Here is a 20,423-nt window from a genome sequence, read left to right as displayed (position 1 = left end):
ATTTTTCAAATCTGTACTAATGTATGGCAAAAGGGATTTAAAGAATTTTAATTCCACAAATGATATTTTCTTCTTCATTTCCCCCCTTGTTCAAGATCTTGAACAATAAACTGCAAACTTTAATAAACTTTAATAAAACCCATGATAAATGATTTTTAAAATTTACACACATTAGTAGGCAGGGATATCTTAAAATATGTTTTTAGTGAGTATGAGAATGCACTGTAATTTGCTTGATTTATATCCTGCCTTTCTCCCCAAGAGAACCCCAAGTAGCTTACTAGAGATGGGCAAGAACCAAAACAATATAGTACATGTTAGTTCATAGTTTTTGGGCAAACCACAAACTGGGAGATTTGCTCATGAACAGAATCAGTTTGTGGCCCCACAAACCCCATTGAAAGAATAGTCTTTTTAAACACGGTTTGCAGAGAGCCTGAAAAACAGCTCTTTGGGGCTTTTTTTTCCAAAAGGGGGACTGCCCAAGACAGCTGAGTGGTAGGAAACAGTCTGCTCAGATGTCTTTGAGGCTTTCACAGGGAACAGAAATCAGGGTTTAAAGGGTATCAGAATTCCTTTAAACTCCTGATTTATGCTCTGAGCATGAACTTCCACAAACCACCATGAACTGTTTTAAAAGTTTATGGAAGTTCGTGACAGTAGATCCATAATGAACTTTGGCTCACAAAGCAGGAACAGTACAAAATTTGTCACATCCTTATGGCTTACATTATTTTTCTCTCCTCCATTTTATCCTCACAACAACCCAGTGTGCTCTGTGTGTGTGTTAATGGCCCAAGGTCACCTAGCAAGTTTCTCATATTCTTGCATGACATACTGATCACTCCAGCATGCTCACTCTCAGTTTATAGCAAAAATGTACTAGAAGTAAAAGTGATGAAAAAAGTGATGAAAACTTTCAAATTAAAAAAAAACATGCCACAGCTGCTCATGAACACACAAAGCTCCATTACACAATTTCAAACCAGGGATATCAAAGGTCAGTATTTTCTACGCTTGCTGGTAGCACCATAAAATCATAGAGTTGGAAAGACCTCCAGGGTCATTGAGTCCCTAGAATCTCAGGCAGAAATTAGATTAAAGACTACCTGCAGTCTTTAAGACTAGAGAAACGTGCAATCTTATTATGCAATTTGGATGTGTCAAGCTACATACAATCAGATCATATTTCCCAAAAATCCAAAATGGCCTTTCCAATATAATTTTATGATTTGTGAAGTGCAATGATAAGTTATCATTATCATGAATTCAACTCTCTGTTACTTGTTTGGTCGTTTAGTAGCTTTCCCTTTATTTTATATCTCTAAGTAAAGTTTCTTTGTTTCTTCAGTTAAAACATGTATTGTTTTTTAAAAGAATGCTGTTAAATTCTGTCTCTTACAGGTCACTTCCTAGTTTCTGAATAGCTGCCTGCTCTAGTTTTGCACAGAACTATAACTAAAATCATGGATTTGCTAACCAGTATTTTCAATTTTGCAGTGGCGTTTTATGAAATAAAAGATTAATTTAGTGCTTGCTGCTGTTCACATAATGAAAACTCTTTTCCTCACATTTCATTGCACACAATCTTTCCCAAGCCTGCTATTTCACCTTTAAGCAAATGGGATGGAAGAAAAAACTTAACAAACCTTTCCATTACTGAAAAACATCATTTTAAATTGTTGAAGTGGACTTATTGAGGGGCAGTAGCTTCATCAACATACTATATCCCAGTAAGAAAAAGTAAAATCATATTGAACAATCAATAACAAAACTGCTCATGGGAAAATGCTGAATTTCTTTTTCTGAGATTTAATTTTCTGTAACATTTTAGAGCTGCACAAGCCATGGTAAAAAGTACTGATACATTCTATTTGTATTTCTGAAAAATCAGTCCAAATTTTTTCAAAGTTCTTTTTGCATGGAGTTGAACAACAGAGAATTTAAAATGCCCATACACATTTTAGCTACCTGCAATTACCTCAACATTTCCCATACTAAATGTTAAATACTAATTCTCAAACAAAATGTATCAATATTGATATAGAATCATAGAATCATAGAGTTGGAAGGGGCCATACAGGCCATCTAGTCCAACCCCCTGCACAACGCAGGACTAGCCCTAAGCATCCTAAAGCATCCAAGAAAAGTGTGTATCCAACCTTTGCTTGAAGACTTCCAGTGAGGGGGAGCTCACCACCTCCATAGGCAGCCTATTCCACTGCTGAACTACTCTGACTGTGAAAACCTTTTTCCTGATATCTAGCCTATATCGTTGTACTTGAAGTTTAAACCCATTACTGCGTGTCCTCTCCTCTGCAGCCAGCAGAAACAGCATCCTGCCCTCCTCCAAGTGACAACCTTTCAAATACTTAAAGAGGGCTATCATGTCCCCTTTCAACCTCCTTTTCTCCAGGCTGAACATTCCCAAGTCCCTCAACCTATCTTCATAGGGCTTGGTCCCTTGGACTTTTTCCCCTGTTTGTCTGTAAAGACCATTACAGAGCCTATATTTTTTTTCTCTTTAAAAATGCAGTTCTTTTAGCTACCAGTTTATGGAGATAAGGCAGGATATAAATCTTTTAAATAAATAAATAAATACTGTGCCCGGTATAATGCAAAGGGTAGGTCAAACTTCCGCCTAGTAGCATTTTCACAACCTGAAGCTGTCCTGTTTGTTCAGTTAATTAAAATATAGGTTGTGATTGGAATATTTTTATGTCCATCACACTGGGGCAAATAGTAAGTCATAAAAATGGCACAGTGGGGACCCCACTGTCCCCCCCCCCATACCAAGCACATGTCATGGTCTTAATATGAATGAGTGTTCTAAAGCCTTCTGCTTAAAGACAAAATGCCAAGAACCCCATTCAAAGAACTCTGTTTTGGCCCTGAATCAAACATGTTTGGCAGCAGCAATTTCACCCGTCAGCATAAAAGAACTGTTCAAACTAAAGTTCAAGTCAGCAAATGTTCACAATCATTTTACATCCCTAATTTATTGGAAAATGGCTTGAGCACAAGCCAGAGGTTATTCATAACAGGCAAGTGAAAAAAATGTCAAAACACCATATGGGGAGATGACACCTTGGACTGACACTTGTAATTTTTGCACATGCAAGGAACTTCCATATGTGGACTGCAGTTTTCTCTCCTTACCCCTCCTGCTGTAGGCCCTAATACCTCCCAAAAGGTTGTTCCAGGGGACAGGGGTTCCCCAAGAAAAACACATTGAGGAATCATCCATGAATACAAGGTAAAGGTAAAGGTATCCCCTGTGCAAGCCCTGGGTCATGTCTGACCCTTGGGGTGATGCCCTCTAGCGTTTTCATGGCAGACTCAATACGGGGTGGTTGGCCAGTGCCTTCCCCAGTCATTACCGTATACCCCCCAGCAAGCTGAGTACTCATTTTACTGACCTCGGAAGGATGGAAGGCTGAGTCAACCTTGAGCCGGCTGCTGGGATTGAACTCCCAGCCTCATGGGCCGAGCTTTCAGACTGCATGTCTGCTGCCTTACCACTCTGCACCACAAGAGGCTCTTGGATACAATGTAGTAAACATACAAAACCTGTTCCTTTCATTTCACAGAATTTTCTGCTTTGCTTCCCTATACTCTTGACTAGCCAAGAAAAATATATCCTTGCTTTCCTGAACAAGTTCTACACATGTATGTTTTTTGCTATTTCCCTGAAAAACAGAAGCACAACCTGATATACACAAGACAACAGGTACATGTTGATATTTTATATACATCTTGCTGCTCTATTGATGTGCGGAGCATATGTAGCATTCAGAAGAGCAAATACATTTTCCATATGCAAATGGGTTAGACCATCCTGGCAAGTGTCATTTACACACACACACACAAACGTCTCACTTGTTCGTTGTTTTGCCATCTGATTCATCAGTAATTTCACTTATGGTGCATACACCAGTATGCGTTCAAGTGTTAACCATCTATAGACTATTAACATGAGCTATAGCATCACATAAGTGAAATCACTGCACATTATCAACTGAAATGTTTGAAAGGACATGTTAAATTGCAAAATTATTTCTGACTTAAATACCAGATTTATCAGCAGGAATCAATTGGAAATACCTTTGAACATAAACAGCTTTAAAGAACACCAAATATTTTTATATTAAAAGGCTTATTTTATTTTCCTTGTCCACTTATTCTCTATCGGAACATTTCACATGTTATTTTCTCAAGAGTTAACCCACAAACAGAGACCCTTAGCTCCCACTGCAAATAGCACCAAGCGAGGGGGTATCTGATGAAGTGTGCATGCACACAAAAGCTTACACCCAGAATTAAACTTTGTTTGTCTTAAAGGTGGCACTGGACTCAAACTCTGAGATCTATTGTTTCAGTTCAACACAGCTACCCACCCGAATCTAATTTCATGGTTGTAAGCTTACTGCTTCTGAAACAGTGCATACAAGGTAAACTCATAAGCCAGCCTTTCTCGACTTTTTACCATTGAGAAACCCCTGAAACATTGTTGAGGCTTTGAGAAACCCCAGAAATAGAACGATTGTGCAGAATATGCATGGGAAGCATAGCTGTGTGCATGCCTATCCGGGGCCCCTCCACTTCCCACCCCCTCCAGGCCCATCATTGGTTATGGAATGGGGTGGAGGTCAACAAATTCAGATATGGTCATAACACCCAATAAATGTTTAACAAATTTAGAAAATATATAAATATTTAATTAACTCCCACCCATTTGGGGAACCCTTCCAGGGCCATCAAGAAAGGATCAATACTCCTATCTTTCCTGTTTTCAAATATTTCAAGTTGTTCTTGCACATACCCCTTTTTTTCATTTGTACCAAGAGCCACCATGGGCCCCTAGTTTCTACTTGAGCCCCACAAATGACCTTGATCCAAACCAAATATTGTAACAAATCAGTTTTGTTACTATGAATCTATAGTAATACAAATAATCAGCCTGTTTATCCATCTGTCCATTTGTGGCAGGCACAACTCATCAGAGAATAAAGCTGGGAGATACAAAATTGGCCACCAGCTTCAGGTTGATTGTGGAAGTTCTAGGGCCAAAATTGAAAAGCATGAGAGTTGAGGCCCCTCCTCCAGTGCTATTTGCAATGGAAGTGGTTTGTGGCAGATTTAACTCATCAGGAAATAATACCACAAGTTTGATTACTGGCCACCAATTCCATAGAAAGTGGCTGGGTGACAGTCACTGGGTAAATTATGAGGGTCTTCTTAGAATGTTGGTTTATTTCTGGATTTTTAAATTTTATTTATTACATTTATTCTCTGCCCTATCTCCAGGGGCTCAGATTTCATGACAAGTAAAGTTCTCGTTTATTGTTATCTATGACAAATCCTAACGCTGGAGGGCGTCACCCCAAGGGTCAGACATGACTCAGTGCTTGCACAGGGGATACCTTTACCTTTACCTATGACAAATCCTACAAAGTATCTCAGATGAGTTTATCCAAAATATCTCCCGTATTACCCAACCTCCTTCCTTTCCAGTTCAATTAGTTTTGATATTTTTGATGAAACCGTATCAGCATCAGATTTTGGATATATATTTTGCCAGATAGTGCAGATGTGTCCGATCATTAACATCAAAATTGCTATGGATTCCAGATAGCAGAGATTTCCATTAGAATCCCTTGCACTTACCTACTAGGTACTAACAAACTGAAATCACTGAATAAAACCTACAATTCTATTTCATTAGTGAAAATTACAAGAATTACTTTTCTTGATTTTTTGCCTCTTGGCAGAAACTCTGGGAAATCCTTTGGGATTTGTTTTGTTGAAAGCTGTATTTTTTTCTTGACAAAACATGTACTAAACAGTTTACAAACTTTCCAGAGAAAGCAACAGCAGAGTCTCCCATGAGATCCTGTTCATCACTACAAATTACTTTGGGGGCTCAGAATTCATAAGGCCAAGTAAATAATCACCCACTTCCCTTTTACACAGATAACTTGGAAGTGCATTCGCATAGCAATCATTCCACAGCATAACACTGAGCATGAACTTGAACTATGATTTCCATTGTGATCTACAGTTTCTCTGCTTCCTGCATCACCGTGACAGCTGAGGTGAAGAACCCTTTTCACCACTTTCATCTCTTTTGTAGACTTCAAGGGTTAGGCATACATAGAGAAGCAAGGGTGCAACATCATCTGCCTGTTTGCACATTGAACGTATCAACCAGATAACAAGTAAAATCACTGAACAGCATAAAGTATGCTTTTGGATATAGACAAGTTCATAGTTTTCCACCCCACAAAAACTCTCCCTTGCCTTTTTTCTCATCCCTCAGCCAGATGACAATTGGCCATTTGCTCTGCATATATGAGCAGAATGGGGCTCTCATCCTTCCAGTGAAGTGAGAACTCTCCCTCCTTCTCTACTGGTCATGTAACTTTGATATTAAGTACTTGGATACTTGTTGAGTACTATGGAGTCTGTCTGGATATTAAAGCACAGGTTTGATACATTATTCTATCCAACTTGGAGAGTTTAACTCATGAATTGCTTCTTCTATAAGTTCTTTTAAGAACTTGCCTTGAAATGCTTTAACAAAGGGGTATAAGTTTGTTATAGTAGGAAGTAGGGCCTTTTCAGAATAGTCCTGAGTTTGGGAAACACATTACTCAATGGGAGATAAACCTTAGTTTTAGCTTATTTAGAAATTCATATAAAGCATTTGTTTTATGATGCTTGTCAGGGAATCATGGAAATGAGGCCAAAACACAAAATATTACAGCATACGCTTTGTTGACATCTCACTCTCTTTTAGTACTGCTTTATATTGAATTTAAATAATGTTTCCAAGTTTGTAATATACCCAGTTTGGGGGAAAGGGAGTAGTTCACTGGGATATATAACATTATTATTCCTGTTTTATTAAAGCTCCATATGTATTATGGAAAATACATATGAGAGAGGCATACAAAAAAGTACCTATATTGGTGAATGTAAAATATTAATTCACATATGAATATTCGCAGGAATATTCTTGAGCTTTAACTAACAAAATTGTTAGCCCTGTTGATCATTTCAAATGAAATATGCATGTCGCATATTAGACACCATCAAAATAATTACTTTTAAATCTATTCTAAAGATGGGAAGAAAAATACAGTCACGTTCCATTTCTGTGACATATACAAGGCAGCCTGCTGAAGAATATGCAAGTTGTGCAAAGTAAGCAAAAAATTGTTGCTGAAATAGCAACTGCAGCTGGTGACTCCAGTGACTTTGCTGTCGAAATTAAAATCCACAGTTCACATGCAAAATAAATAATTTCAAATGATGTCTATGAGGTCAAATATTTAAGTCACCGAAATCTGCAAGCCAAGAAATATGCAAAAGAAAAATTTGATAGCATAAAACTTATAGTCATTCTGGCCCGCCTGGGCCTGTAGCCTGGGGGAGGGGGGCCTTCCCAGGCAGCTGGGGTCGCGCTCCCACCCACCTGGGAAGGCCTGTAGCCTGGGGGGGAGGTCCTGGGGGGGGACCTTTCCAGCTGCCCTGCCACCGCTGCCAGGGCCGCTGGGAATGGCTAGCGCCTGCTGTATTATTTTTACAGCGGGCTTTATTTCTACTTCAAACAATAAAACAAGAAGGGGCTCCACAGGATATGGACTTGGGGGATGGCAAGTTAAGTATAGGAAACACAAATGTACTGTCTCAAGAGCAAAAGCATGAATTTTGTGTTTTTTGCAGAAGTCTAGAGGCCTTTGACTGTTTCTAAAAATACAGAAGTCTTAAATGATCTAATGCAGCGGTCTGCAAACTTTCTGTGGCCGCGGACCGCTGTCACAGGGTGGGGGGAGAGGGCGCGCCGGGGCCCCGTGCACGTGCGGCAGCCCTGGTGCAAATGCACATATGTGCACTTGCCGCGCATGTGTGTTCGCGTCCGGCAGGGGCACAAACACGCATGTGTGGTGGCACTACGCATGCATGCATGAGCAAAACTGCCACATGTGCATGTTTATGGTCCCACCGGATGCAAACGCGTATGCATGGCATGCGCATTTGCACCGCTGGCCGTGGCTCCCTCTCCCCGCCCTTCCAGGCTGAAAGCAAATTGTCTGCCGAAGCGGCCAATTAGCTTGCGGCCCGGCAAGCTTCTCTTCCTCCCCCCTCCCGAAGCAAGAAGCTCACCAGGCCGCAAGCTAATCGGCTGCTTCAGTGGACAATTTGCTCACGGCCTGGCGAGCTTCTTGCTGTGGGTGGGTGGGGAGAGGGAGCCGCGGCCCGGTGGTGAGGCCTTCACAGCCCGGCACTGGGTCACAGCCCAGGGGTTGGGGACCACTGATCTAATGCATACCAGTAGGAAGAAACAACTTGTCTGCATTTTTATTGTATGAAGCAAGGTCACACTGGAAGTTCTCATGAGGTTTTGGAGCAGCATTCTGGGTTTTTTGGAAGACGTTTAGAAGAAGTTTGGATTCAATACACAGTGAAGGAATATTCTCATTCTGTCTTTCGAATACTGACATTGTTAATTGTTTCTCATAAAAATGGCAATATTCAGAAAACAGTGGGAGAACAATTTACTCTTCCAAGATAATCTCTAATGACCTGAAAGTCACCATTGTCAAACAGAATAACTTCATCAGGACACTAGTATAAAACTGCTGAATCAGATTTCATCAAGAAATGTGATTTCATTCCCTGAAACTTGAGTAAACATTCAGGATTCCTCAGTTACTGCAAGTGTTAATCAGTTTACCTAGCCTTGGAAGACTAGCTTAGTCAATAGAACACCAATTACTGCAATGGTAAAAGGTCAATGTACTTCTCATAAATTAAGAGCAGTGACCTCTAATCTGATTCCCCACTATGCAGCCAGCTGGGTGACATTGGACCAGTCACCATACTTTCAGTGGTCTCTCTGACTCATCTACTTCATAAGGTGTCCGTGGTGGGGTGAGACGGGGTAGGCGATTGTAAGCCACATTGAGGACTCCTTTGGGTAGTAGATTCAGATTTAGAAAGCCTTAATTGGCATAAAATTTTATGTATGTAGTAAGAAGCAGGATAAAAAAACAAGCTTTTCTTCTACATAATATCATGCCATATATTTGTATCCTGTGCCTTTATTACTCTGCTCTTTGGACTTTTTTATTTCTATCGACCTAACCTGGATGGTCCAGGGTAATCTGATCTCTTCGGATCATAGAAGCTAAACAGAATCAACTCAGGTTAGTGCTGGCATGGGAGACCAACAAAGATGCAGAAGTGGTGATAGTAACCCACCTCTTATTTACTTTGAATTTATACCCCACTCTTCCCCAGAGGATTTACATCTCTTGCCTTGAAAACTCTATAGGTCACCATAAGTTGTCTTTGACTTGATTGTGCTTTCCCTCACCAATGTAGATTTGTCACATTTGTTCCACTCCCATCAAAGTTAGCAGTTTCAGCCTGGAATTGGCTTCTTGAAAAATCACATGGCAGCTGCAACTATTATTGTTGTTAAACAAAGGTTTTTAATTTAGATGAAACTTAAATACTTTTCTAGACATGCATATCCAGATATAGCACTTGGTTAATTTGCAAAGTTTTAAAGACACTGAGAGCTTATGTATTATAGCATCCTGTTCTATGGCTCTTTTTGCAGTTCAAATTTAGAAACGTCTTCCTCTGATGAAGCTTCAAATGGGCATGTAATAGCTGCTGTGTGCTCAAATTATAATTACCTAATCACACCAATCTTGGCCTGAGTGTATCTAAGAAGTAGTTATTAGAAGAGCATAAAAAGCATTCCTAATAAACAAGGGAAAATTTGTAAGCTCTGTTCTCTTTTTAGAGCAGCATGATGCAATACTTAAGGTTGCTTCTGAACAAAATGAAAAAAAGAAAATGTTTTTGAATACACCCAGCTGAATGAAGAGCTTTAAAAAAGCAAGGTACAAAGCAATTTATGTTTTATAGGACTGCATAAGTTTTTGCAAACCCCCCCCCCCACTTTAGAAAAATGGCTTAAAGAAATCCTAAAGCCAGAGACCCCAACTTTTACTTCCTTCCCCTCTCTGGACTGGGATTCGTTGAAGCCCTATGGAGAGAAGACTCTCTACCGTACCCTGCCAACCGTTGTGAGACTCCCCTAGTTCTTTGGCTAGTATTACTTTGCTTATAGTTAATAACATTTTCAGAAAATCAACCATATTATGACATAAATGTAGGAGCTGAAAATCCAATGTAAAGATTTTTTGAGACTTTCCAAAATCCATCCAAGGATATATATTTGTTTTCTTTCTGCTTTATCAAATATATACTGATAACTAGCAAAGGGAAAAGGGCAGCCTTCCATGACTTTTTTTTTTACCAACAAATGTGATGTGTTTTTGTTATGATAAATAACAGCAATCCAAAATACTACTTGAACTCCTGTCATTTAGATTTTGCACATATGTTAGACCTGTAACTCTTAACATATTGTCCTTTTTTTAAAACTAAGATTTTTCTGCAAGCCTGTATAGTCTTCTTATTTGCAGAATCCTAAATAGTTATTTATAAAACAATGTTAACTTCTCTGAAAGAATGGCTTGCCCAAAGAAAAGATTTTCAAGCTGTCTCTAAAACGTTAAAATGTGGAATTATGGATATGAACAAAGGATTTTTAGCTGTGAGGTTACCTCATTCAGTAAAGATTTAAAGATAAAATCAAACATATATCCCAGCACAATGCAGTGGAGAGAATGTTGTACTAGGATCTGAAAGACCAGATTAGATACCTCCCTCTGCCTTGGAAGCCCAGTGGGTGACCAAGTCACTCACCCTCTCAAACTAACCTACCACACTAGTCGAAGATATTAATGTAAATAGCTTTAGGTCTCTATTAGAGAGAAAGGTAGAGTCATATTAAATAAATAAATAAATAAACAAATAAATAAATAAATAAATATCTTCTTTAATTCTCTCATGCCTCCCTAATTTATCCACAAATTAAAACTAATTTTTAAAAATACCTATGAAAATGAAAAATGGAAGCCTCCACTAAATGATCAGGAAAGAAACACAAAATGTCAAATTCTGGGACAGTCGTTCTGGCAGGGAATAGCCCACTGCTGGATAAACAGAAGTTCAGATATAATTAGAGCAGATGCCAAGGCCTACAAAGGAATGCATTATAAATATGAACTGTGGTAAGCAATGGGGCATGCCACCCTTGCACACACTATGTTCTAATATCTTTCTAAACAAAAGATTTGTCAAGCGCCAGCTGCAAACAAAGCAGAGTTAATACTGGCACTACAATACTGCTGAGCTAGACAACCACTCCTGGACAGCTGCCCAGGAGACTTGCCTGCTGAATTATAAGCAGCTCAGACTCTTTGCTACTAATGAACTTCTGCTTCCTCTAGCAGAAAAGAATTTCTTCTCTTAAACTGGTGGCAATAGCTCCTGGGTTATATAATTCTATTGAACTGACACAGAGTGACAGAATGTAGTCCTCCGGTGGATGAAGAAGTACAACCACATGTGCAGCCATCAAAGGAAGAATGCTCTCTTGCAGATGGACTTAATGGAAAGCACAACAGCTTTGCCAACAGACTTCGAAACTATAAAGTTATAAGCTCAGGAGATATGTTTAGTAACAAATTTCTGTGAATGGACAGAATTTTCACCAATTCTCTCTTCATGATGTTCATAGACACCTGTCTCCAAGGAGCAGCATTTTAGGGGCTGTAGTGGGTAAAAGGTGCAGAAGTCCTGCTTTGTTAATGCAAATCTCTTCCATCTGCAGAAATTACCACCGGACCTAAGCCACTGTTTGTTGTTTGTTACAGTTATAGTTGATAAACTACAACTGCTGAGGACTACAAATGGATGAAAGCATACAATGGAGCTCTCTGATGGCTCAATCAAATTGGTAAGGATCAGCTAAAATAAATAATATAGCAACTATCTTCCCATTATTGGATTTGTACTACAACACACCTTATTTTATGAGTTCACAGAAAAAACCTTTGGCATGTTCCTTTAGCTAATGATGGCTGCAGAGGCAAGGGCTTTCCAGTTTGCTACCAAATCTGCTTTCATTAATTTTTTCCAAATGTTCAAAGGCTATTTGGAGAGGAGAGGGGTAGACACATTTTTCTGTCTTTTTCGAAAAGAAATGTTTTTGTCCTTCCGGAAAGCATACACTAAGACAACTACAGTACACATAGATCATAGTACACATAGATCATTGTTTGCTGCAACTCTGACTGCCACTGGAAGACAAAACTGACCAAAGCTAGATAGACAGGTAAGCTCCACTAGTCTTGATTTCCATGTGACCCACAGTTTCCCTTGAGCTGACTGGCTATCCAATTGTGCCTGCTAGAAATACAAAGCTATTAAGATACACAATAGCAAGTTAAAGTAAGCAAAGTACATTCGATTTGCAAAAGCATTAATCACTTTATTAGGTGCTCCAGTACTCTCACTTGTTCAAAGCCAGTCTCATAAACAAGATAAATTATCATGGCCAACCAATTCAGAAGTAAGACTTTTTTTCTCCCCACCTGCTAGTTTCAAGCTATATTAGATAATTTGACAACTTGATGCCAAGTGAACAAAACAACATTTCAAAATTTGCACTTCCTACTCATTAAGTGTTTTCAGGCAGGCATTAAAGAAAAAGCTTGAAGAAAGCCTTATCAAGATTGACTGCCCCCCCCCCCGTCCATTTTCAAGTATGTATTTTGTCACTGTTGTGTTCACTGAGATTTAGAAAAGATCTCTGTAGCTATTCTAACCTTTAAGATGCTTACCAAGACTATCAACAGTGAAAGCTGAGAGAGCAGAATCAACAAGCCTTGAAGTATTTCACATATGATCTTATTTTGGTGGGACAAGGGTAGCACCAGATTATAGACTATGGTTTAGTTTAGTTTATTGGGTTTTTAGACTGTCTTCCAAGCAAGCTGGCTCAAGGCGGTGTACAAAAATAACTGGCAGAAACTGGACATAATAAAAACAGAAATTAAATGATCCCTATTTGGGAGGAAGTGGGAATGCTGGTTCGCAGTGTCCTTCATAGGCACATGCCTCCTTATACATTTTCTTCCACTGCTGCCCCTCTCTGAGCCTAGCAAAAAAACCCCAGTGAGACACCATGTTAAACACCAGTTCAGAAGATTTCCAACCACTCATGAGTGTCATAAATAATTCTATTTTGATTCAGAGTACTTGTTACAATGGTGAATGACTTTGTTCAGGTTAGATCTTGAGTAATACATTTCTTAGTGAATATCTGTGAATCCTACTGCCTATGAATTCTAATCAAGAGGCTTTACAGCAACCAATAACCTGAACAAAAAGAGCTCTAAAAATAGAATTGTTTTAGCCAGATAGCCATATACTGAAAACTGCTGAAGGACTGGACTCACTTTTCGGAAACATCTCTGTTCTGTAAAAAGTTTATTAGGGGGGGGAATATATATATTGCAAAACAAGCTACTTCTGAATGTTCCCTTGATATGTGATAGTGTTTAGATTTGCTTTAGACAACTCATCTTTGTCATGATCCCATAAACCTTTTTCAAGTAAATTCATCCCACAGTACAAAAGCAAGCAGCTAGCTTGCTACAGAAATGGATCTATCATTCTCTTGGCCTTCCATTTGATAAAAGCTACTTTCACCTTTGATCTCAATTTAAGTTCCTAGCTTTCTCACTGGGACCATTTGTACCAAATGTAGGGAAGAAAAAAACTATTCACAGCAAGAAGAGTGTTTGAACAAGAACCATGTCTGAAGCATTATTCCTCAGCACCAAGAGAGTTTCTGACATCTCTAATATTACATGTCCATACAATTAATCAAACTTGAGACAGATTTGCAATACATATAAACAGCTGGATGTGTGTAAAGACAGTTATTCTCCATTGTACAGCCTTCTGTGTGCCACGTTCTTCAGACAAGTATTGACATATTTAGTGTGGAAAATCTTTTCCCATAAAAACCTTTCATCTGTATGTAGAACAATTGATTTGTTGCCAAAAAAAGAAAAGAAAAAAGAATCAGCTAACAACTACATCTATGCAGAAATCCTCCCCCAACTAAGATGCACCCAGATATACTTTTCAAAATTTAGGGGGGAAACATTTAGCCATTCAGTTCCACAAAGATCTAAACAGCATGGCAAGTTATTAAATGCCTCTTATACTAATTGAGATATTGATAAATGATATTATCAAAAAAACTATTAAAGAAGAACAGAAGCAGCCGTCTCATTTATATGTATTTAATTTGTAGTATCCTGTTATGTTTAAATATTTTAGAAGATGAATTTTATATCTAACTTTAAAACAGATGTGGGTTGAATTAGCATTCCTTCAAAGTAATTAAAATTGTTTTAATGAACTCCAGCTCAATCATTCATCAAAAGTATCATTACATATAGTTTCTGCCTGTTGCTAATGCATGTATCACAGTTTTTCTTTAATTACTTAGATCAAGGTGATCAATGGCATCCTAGAAGGCATAGTTACTGTTGCTGTTTCCTCAAACCAAAATACTCTGGTAAAGCTGAATCCATATCATTGGATATTGTGCTAACATCACACTGTGGTGATCATTTGTAACTGGATTTTCCTGCATAGACAAGCTGATCCAGCAGAAAACAACTGCTAGTGAAATGGCAATAAGATATGCATCAGTGTGCAGATGCAGCCCATGTTTAGTCTGATTAATGTGAATTGCTGACCTGAAAGGACTAGGGTTATGGTCTATGACAAACGACTGATCATGCTGTGGATGCTTTCCCAAAGGGAGCTACCTCTTAACAGAGGAAATGATCTTCTGTGAGCTGCATCATAGAATCATAGAGTTGGGCGGGGCCATGAAGGCCATCTAGTCCAACCCCCTGCTCAACGCAGGATCAGCCCAAAGCATCCTAAACCATCCAAGAAAAGTGTGTATCCCACCTTTGCTTGAAGACTGCCATATGAAGCTGTCTTAGTTAAATCAGACCACTGGCCCTGTACTCCGGCAGGCAGTAGCTCTCCACATAATAGGCTGCTACGAACATTTGAGAACCCAAGGATGCCTGAACTCCTGTAGGTTAGGATCACCTCATAATCACAGGGTACAAATAAGCCACTGATTTATTTGACTAATCAGTGAATCATTCACTGCCTACGTAGTCACAAGAATCATTCCACTGGGCCTATGGTCGAAACCCAAAGTAACATCCATCATAATAGGCTAGCCTCACCACTGGGAGGGAAGAAAGGAAAAGGAAGTTGAAAACCTCCCTGGCCAAACTTCCCATGTGTGGGATTTCAGTTGGCGGGGCCAAAGTATAGTAAATTGCATGGTTTTCATGTTTTGATATTTTAATCTTTGTATATGTTTTAAGGTTGTTCCCCGCCCTGAGCATCAGAAGGGCAGGATATAAATAAATTATTCTAATTATTATTATTATTATATTACTGGAGTTTGCTGTGGGTGGTGGCCAAACAACAGTGCTTACAAACACTCTGCTTTCTGGCATGTCTGCTGTCTTTGAACAACTTAATTGTGCTACCTTATACGCATACTTCTTTTCCCCGTAACAATATTTAAATCTATTTCAATTTCTTAATTTGTTTTCAAACAGAATTCACCTGAGCATGGCTAGCTGGAATGTGTCAGGATTGTTAGAAAACCCTGTCATAAATTAGCCTGAGTTCCTCCATGACAGTTAGATTGCTTGGTGCCTGGGAGCTCCAGGTCCTATATCATGCTAACTAGTGAAAAGCGAAACTATGTTATTGTAGCCATTATCTCTGAATGTGCTTTCTCGTGAGGCCTCTCGGCTGGGTCTGGTTCTGCTAAACATAACATGTTATCTAAGCCTGAAGACAGCCAAGGACATGTGAAAGTAACACTGTTTTTAATTGCATTTGTCTCCTCTCTCTGCCTCCCCTCCCTTGGGAACTTTCAAGTTTTGGGCGGGAGAATTGTATTGATAAGAAGAACCAAATCTGTCCTCAGGCAGATTTGATTTCGCTAGTCTAGATGTATGAAGTGCTTCTCAATAAAACTTTCTATTTCTAAGAAGTTGGTTGTGAGTCCTTGCAACGTCTGACATTATGTGCTTGCAGTGTAAGTAATACTAATACATTTTGTTGGTTAGCCATGCTGGCCTGAAGAAATAGAACAAATCTAAATCCAGTGGCACCTTTAAGACCAGCCAAGTTTAATTCAGTCTATGCTTTCATGTTCATGCATGCTTAATAAACAAATGTGCATACATATGAAAACTTATACCAGGAATTCAACTTTGTTGGTCTTAAAGGTGTCATTGAACTCAAAATTTGTACAAATAAATGTTGTTTATCAGAGCTGCTGACTACAATTCTATTATTTAAAAAACTATTAAAGAAGAACAGAAACAGCCATATCATTTATATGTATTTAAGTTGCAGCATCAGGCTTCCTTGACAGCAAAACCTACTGGGCTTAGCTGACTTTGGGGCTCATGGTATTCAACGAGGTTGACACCCAGAAAACAGGACTACAGCTCATTCTACATTCAGGAACAGATTTTGACCCATTCCTCCTTCCATTTGCTCCTTTGCAGTTGGTTCAGTGGGACCCATCTTCTGCTAGTGCTGCTAAAGGAGGTTCAAGTTTCCCATATAACTGAAACAACAATATGATAGGGGCTTTTGTTTCTTATATAACAAGAACTGTACAAGAAAAATATGGGAATGGGTCTCGTATGCTGTTTTCAAGTAGATCAAGCAGCTCACTGAATACAAGGAGATTTATACATGAGCATATCTGCTTAGGGAGGCCAAAGCAGTCCTGAAAAAACATTCATTCCAAGCCCATGATTCTACTATGGGGACTGCCATTCCAGTTTCTAGGGAATAAAAGTGCAGTCCTAAATTGATTTAAAAAAAAATTAAGTTTCATTTTTTCAATTAGGTTTGCACTCAGGAAATAGGATTACAGTTCATTCCACTTTCAGAAATGATGCTTGATCTATTCCTTTGCCTTTTGTGTTCCATTCCTCATTTCATTTGTACTTCTGCAGTCCTTCAGTGTATTTCAGCTGACCCATATTGTCTTCAATGCTTCTTGTCTACTACATTTTTGGAAAGAATGAGTCAGTCAAGATGGAATCAGCTTAGATAAACTGCTTGTGGTTCATTATGAGCTTCCAGACACAAAATGTATATCTCATTAATCCATCCATAGTTGATTTGGTCGTTTCTTTAGTTTTAAACTGGTCATGTGGCTTGGTTTTGGTCACCAACCAGCCTAGTTTGGGTCACCTAGATTTGGATTGAAGCATATGTCTGAAGTTGTGCATTATTCTAGTAATTATTCAAGACTTGGCACTGCTGCCCTTGACCTGATGGAACTTCAATGAAGCCCATCCTTTTACAGCTGTTCTGTCTGAAATTCGGTGAATGGCTAGAACTCTAGTAAACAGCCACTGGAAGGCTTCACATTCCTTGCATATATATAGTTCTGGTTGCCTAGCTCTATTTAACATCTATTTTCTCCGTCATCAAAATTGGCATGTCAGCCATGAGCCAGAGAAAGCAAGAAAAACTAAGATAAAGGTCACATAATCATACAAAATGCTACAGGTCAAGCTACATGTTGGCACTGTGCATCTCACCACTTCTATTCTTGGTCTTTTGCTTGCTATATGGTCAGTCTAACTCGAAACTCAGGCACAAATATGTGTCTGCCTACAATGCCAATGTAAAACCTCCACAACACAACTGTAATATTAACTTGGGATTGACATACAGCAGGTTAAAGGACACACCTGCTCAACTTGTTATCTGTAGCTATTCTAACCTTTAAGCTGTTTATCAAGACTATCAAACTTGATGGATTTGAAATTATGTTCCGGATCAAGTCTTGGGTTCTTGGCCTAAATAAGGAACCAAAGCAGAAACAGCATTTTTACAAGGTGCCCTAAGACTCAGATCCTATGTTGGCTCCTAAGTGGAAATTTTCTGGAAACATTCTTCAGATTGCCACAACATGTGACCAGCTCATTATACAGTTAAAACATGCAATCTCTCCAGAAATGTGTACCGTGTCTGTGAAAGCTTTCCACATGCACAAGATGACCCATCACATAAGTTGTCTATTATCATATGGAATCAGCAGCTTCTCACATGGGAGCAAACGAGCGTAGCATTAGAGTTATCCCTGAAATAGTGCTGGTCTACTTTATTGCCCTGGTACAACTGAAAACAATTTCACATATAATTAAAAAATCACAAACAAAACATTTACAGCTTCTTAGCAACAGCCTCTCATCTCAGCCATAAATCAATGAAAAATACTTTAAGACAAATCATTTTCCATGGCATTCATAGTTTATATTAATTATATTTAAGTGTATTTCTGCATATGCATCAATTAATGCCTCAAGCAACCATGTGAAGTTGGTAGAATTGCTGTCTGTGGGTGTATGTGACTGCATGTTGGCAAACGCTTTCTGAAAGCCACTTCATTATTTAAAAGATGTCCTTTAGCTAAAAGCGAATGCCCCTTTTCAACAGACTGTTTTCCCTGGTTTTGCTTACTAAAGTAATGACAAGTATCTCAACATAATGATCCACATGGCCTTTACCGCTTGACTATAAAGCATTTAGAAAGAAACATGTTTACTCTGAATAAGGGATCACTGGAAAGGTTCTGCCTTTTACAACATAATGTTTTTCTTCTTAGGAGTGCTTATGGAATGATTCCCAAGGAGTCTTGCGGAAAAGGTTACAACAGAAGTCATTGTCTGCAAAGATTTCATTATTCACTTAGGGAGGGCCTTCAAGCAGCGATCTAGCATACTATCTGGCCTTTGGGGGGGACTCATGGAAAATCAATATTCAACTATAATGTAGCTGGACAGGGAGAAGGAGAAAGTGCCAGCTCAGGAGCTACTGGTGAGTGTTGCTTTCTTTCTTACAGTGTGTGAGGGAATATAGGTTACAGGAGAGTAGGGGCTGTTTGAGTGTTGTTGTTTTTGTCTGTTCCTTGCCTGGGTGGTGGGGGACTGCAGCTAATTGCATTAGCTGGTTTGCATTAATTGGCAGTTTTGCATGGGGCTGACTGCTAGCTCCACCCTTTGCTGGGTGGGCCTTTGTGCTATAAAAGGCTCTTGCTCACAAGACTACAAAAACTACAAAAGCTCTTGGACTCTTGGCTTTTGGATCAAGCCCGAAGGGTCTGTAAGTATTCCAGAGTTTTCAGAAGGGGTCTGCTTCTTCCCACAATAGCTGGCGATGGACCTGAGACTGTGACTTGCACTGTCTGTGGCATATTTGTATTTTTACCTCAGAGTAACTTTAAATATGCATGCAACAAGTGCAAGTTAGTAGTGCTCCTGAAGGAGAAGGTACAGAAGCTGGGAGAATGCCTGTCCACAATTTATTTTAAAAAGAAGGGTGAAAAGGTCTTAGAAAGAACTAATGGAGCACTTTTTGGAGGTAACCCGATACAAAAGGACAGCAGATAGAAGAACGTTACCCAGAGGTATCAAAAGATAAGGAGATATTCTGCCCCTCTGACACTCAGAAGTCATTTCCAGGATCTGCCTGTAGATAGTGACTCTGGACCAACTCCCCCGAAGGTCTGAAGCTGTTTCACAGGACCCTGACTCTGGACCACAGGAACAAGGGCTATTCCCCCAACTATCCAGAAGCTCAAAAGATGTTTCACATCCCTATGGATAAGAGGACTACGTCTTCTGCTACCCAATGTGTTAGGACTAGGAGACACGTGCTGGTAATTGGAGATTCCCTACTCTGAGAGAGGTAGAAGCCAAACAATGTCGACTGGACTTGTTGTCTTGTGGGATATGTTGTCTACCCGGTGCAAGAATCAAGCATGTCACAGAAAGGGTGGAAATACTTGTAAAGCCCAAGGGCATATTCAAGCTCATTCATGTGAGAACAAATGATACCGCTCAGTGCAGCATCGAGCATATGACACAATGGGTTTCACACGGTGAAACCACTCAGAGATGCAGGGTTGAGAAAAAAGACATTATTTTTAGCCATCTTTTTGTGACTTTTCCATAATGCAAAATACCTCCAGGATGGCTCCATAAACAAGCTTTCAAAAACTGAATAATAAAAAGACTAATTTAGGGAATGGAAGAAGGACCTTATAAAAAAGGAGGAATATAAATGCATAACCAATGCTTGTAGGAAGAGAGTTAGAAAAGCTAAAGCTCAGCATGAGCTTAGGCTAGCAAGAAATGTTAAAAACAACAAGATAGGGTTCTTTAGTTATATTCAAAGTAATAAAAAGAATAGGGACATAGTAGATCCATTGCATGGACCAAAAACGGACATTGTAACAGGTAATGAAGAGAAGGCTGAATTGCTCAATTCCTACTTCTCCTCAGTCTTCTCTTGAAAGGGGAATTGTGCTCAACATGGCAAAATCATTTTATGTGATG

The 20,423-nt window shown here is 39.2% G+C and overlaps 1 protein-coding gene and 1 long non-coding RNA gene across 3 annotated transcripts in view; one reads left to right on the top strand and one right to left on the bottom strand.

Annotated features, from left to right (window-relative positions):
- LOC143840204 (uncharacterized) overlaps positions 1-18,741 on the top strand; it is a 32,210-nt gene extending 13,469 nt beyond the window's left edge. The window contains exons 2-3 of the long non-coding RNA XR_013232065.1: positions 11,805-11,887; positions 18,692-18,741. This is a non-coding gene — a long non-coding RNA (uncharacterized LOC143840204). The remainder of the gene's footprint in view (positions 1-11,804; positions 11,888-18,691) is intronic.
- The window catches only part of OCA2 (OCA2 melanosomal transmembrane protein), a 195,156-nt gene that overhangs the window by 6,768 nt on the left and 167,965 nt on the right, over positions 1-20,423 (bottom strand). The window lies entirely within an intron of this gene.

The sequence above is a fragment of the Paroedura picta genome, chromosome 6, assembly GCF_049243985.1.
Source record: "Paroedura picta isolate Pp20150507F chromosome 6, Ppicta_v3.0, whole genome shotgun sequence".
NCBI lineage: Eukaryota > Metazoa > Chordata > Lepidosauria > Squamata > Gekkonidae > Paroedura > Paroedura picta.
Note: the sequence above shows the minus strand (reverse complement) of the source record. Positions and strands in the feature narration are given on the sequence as shown.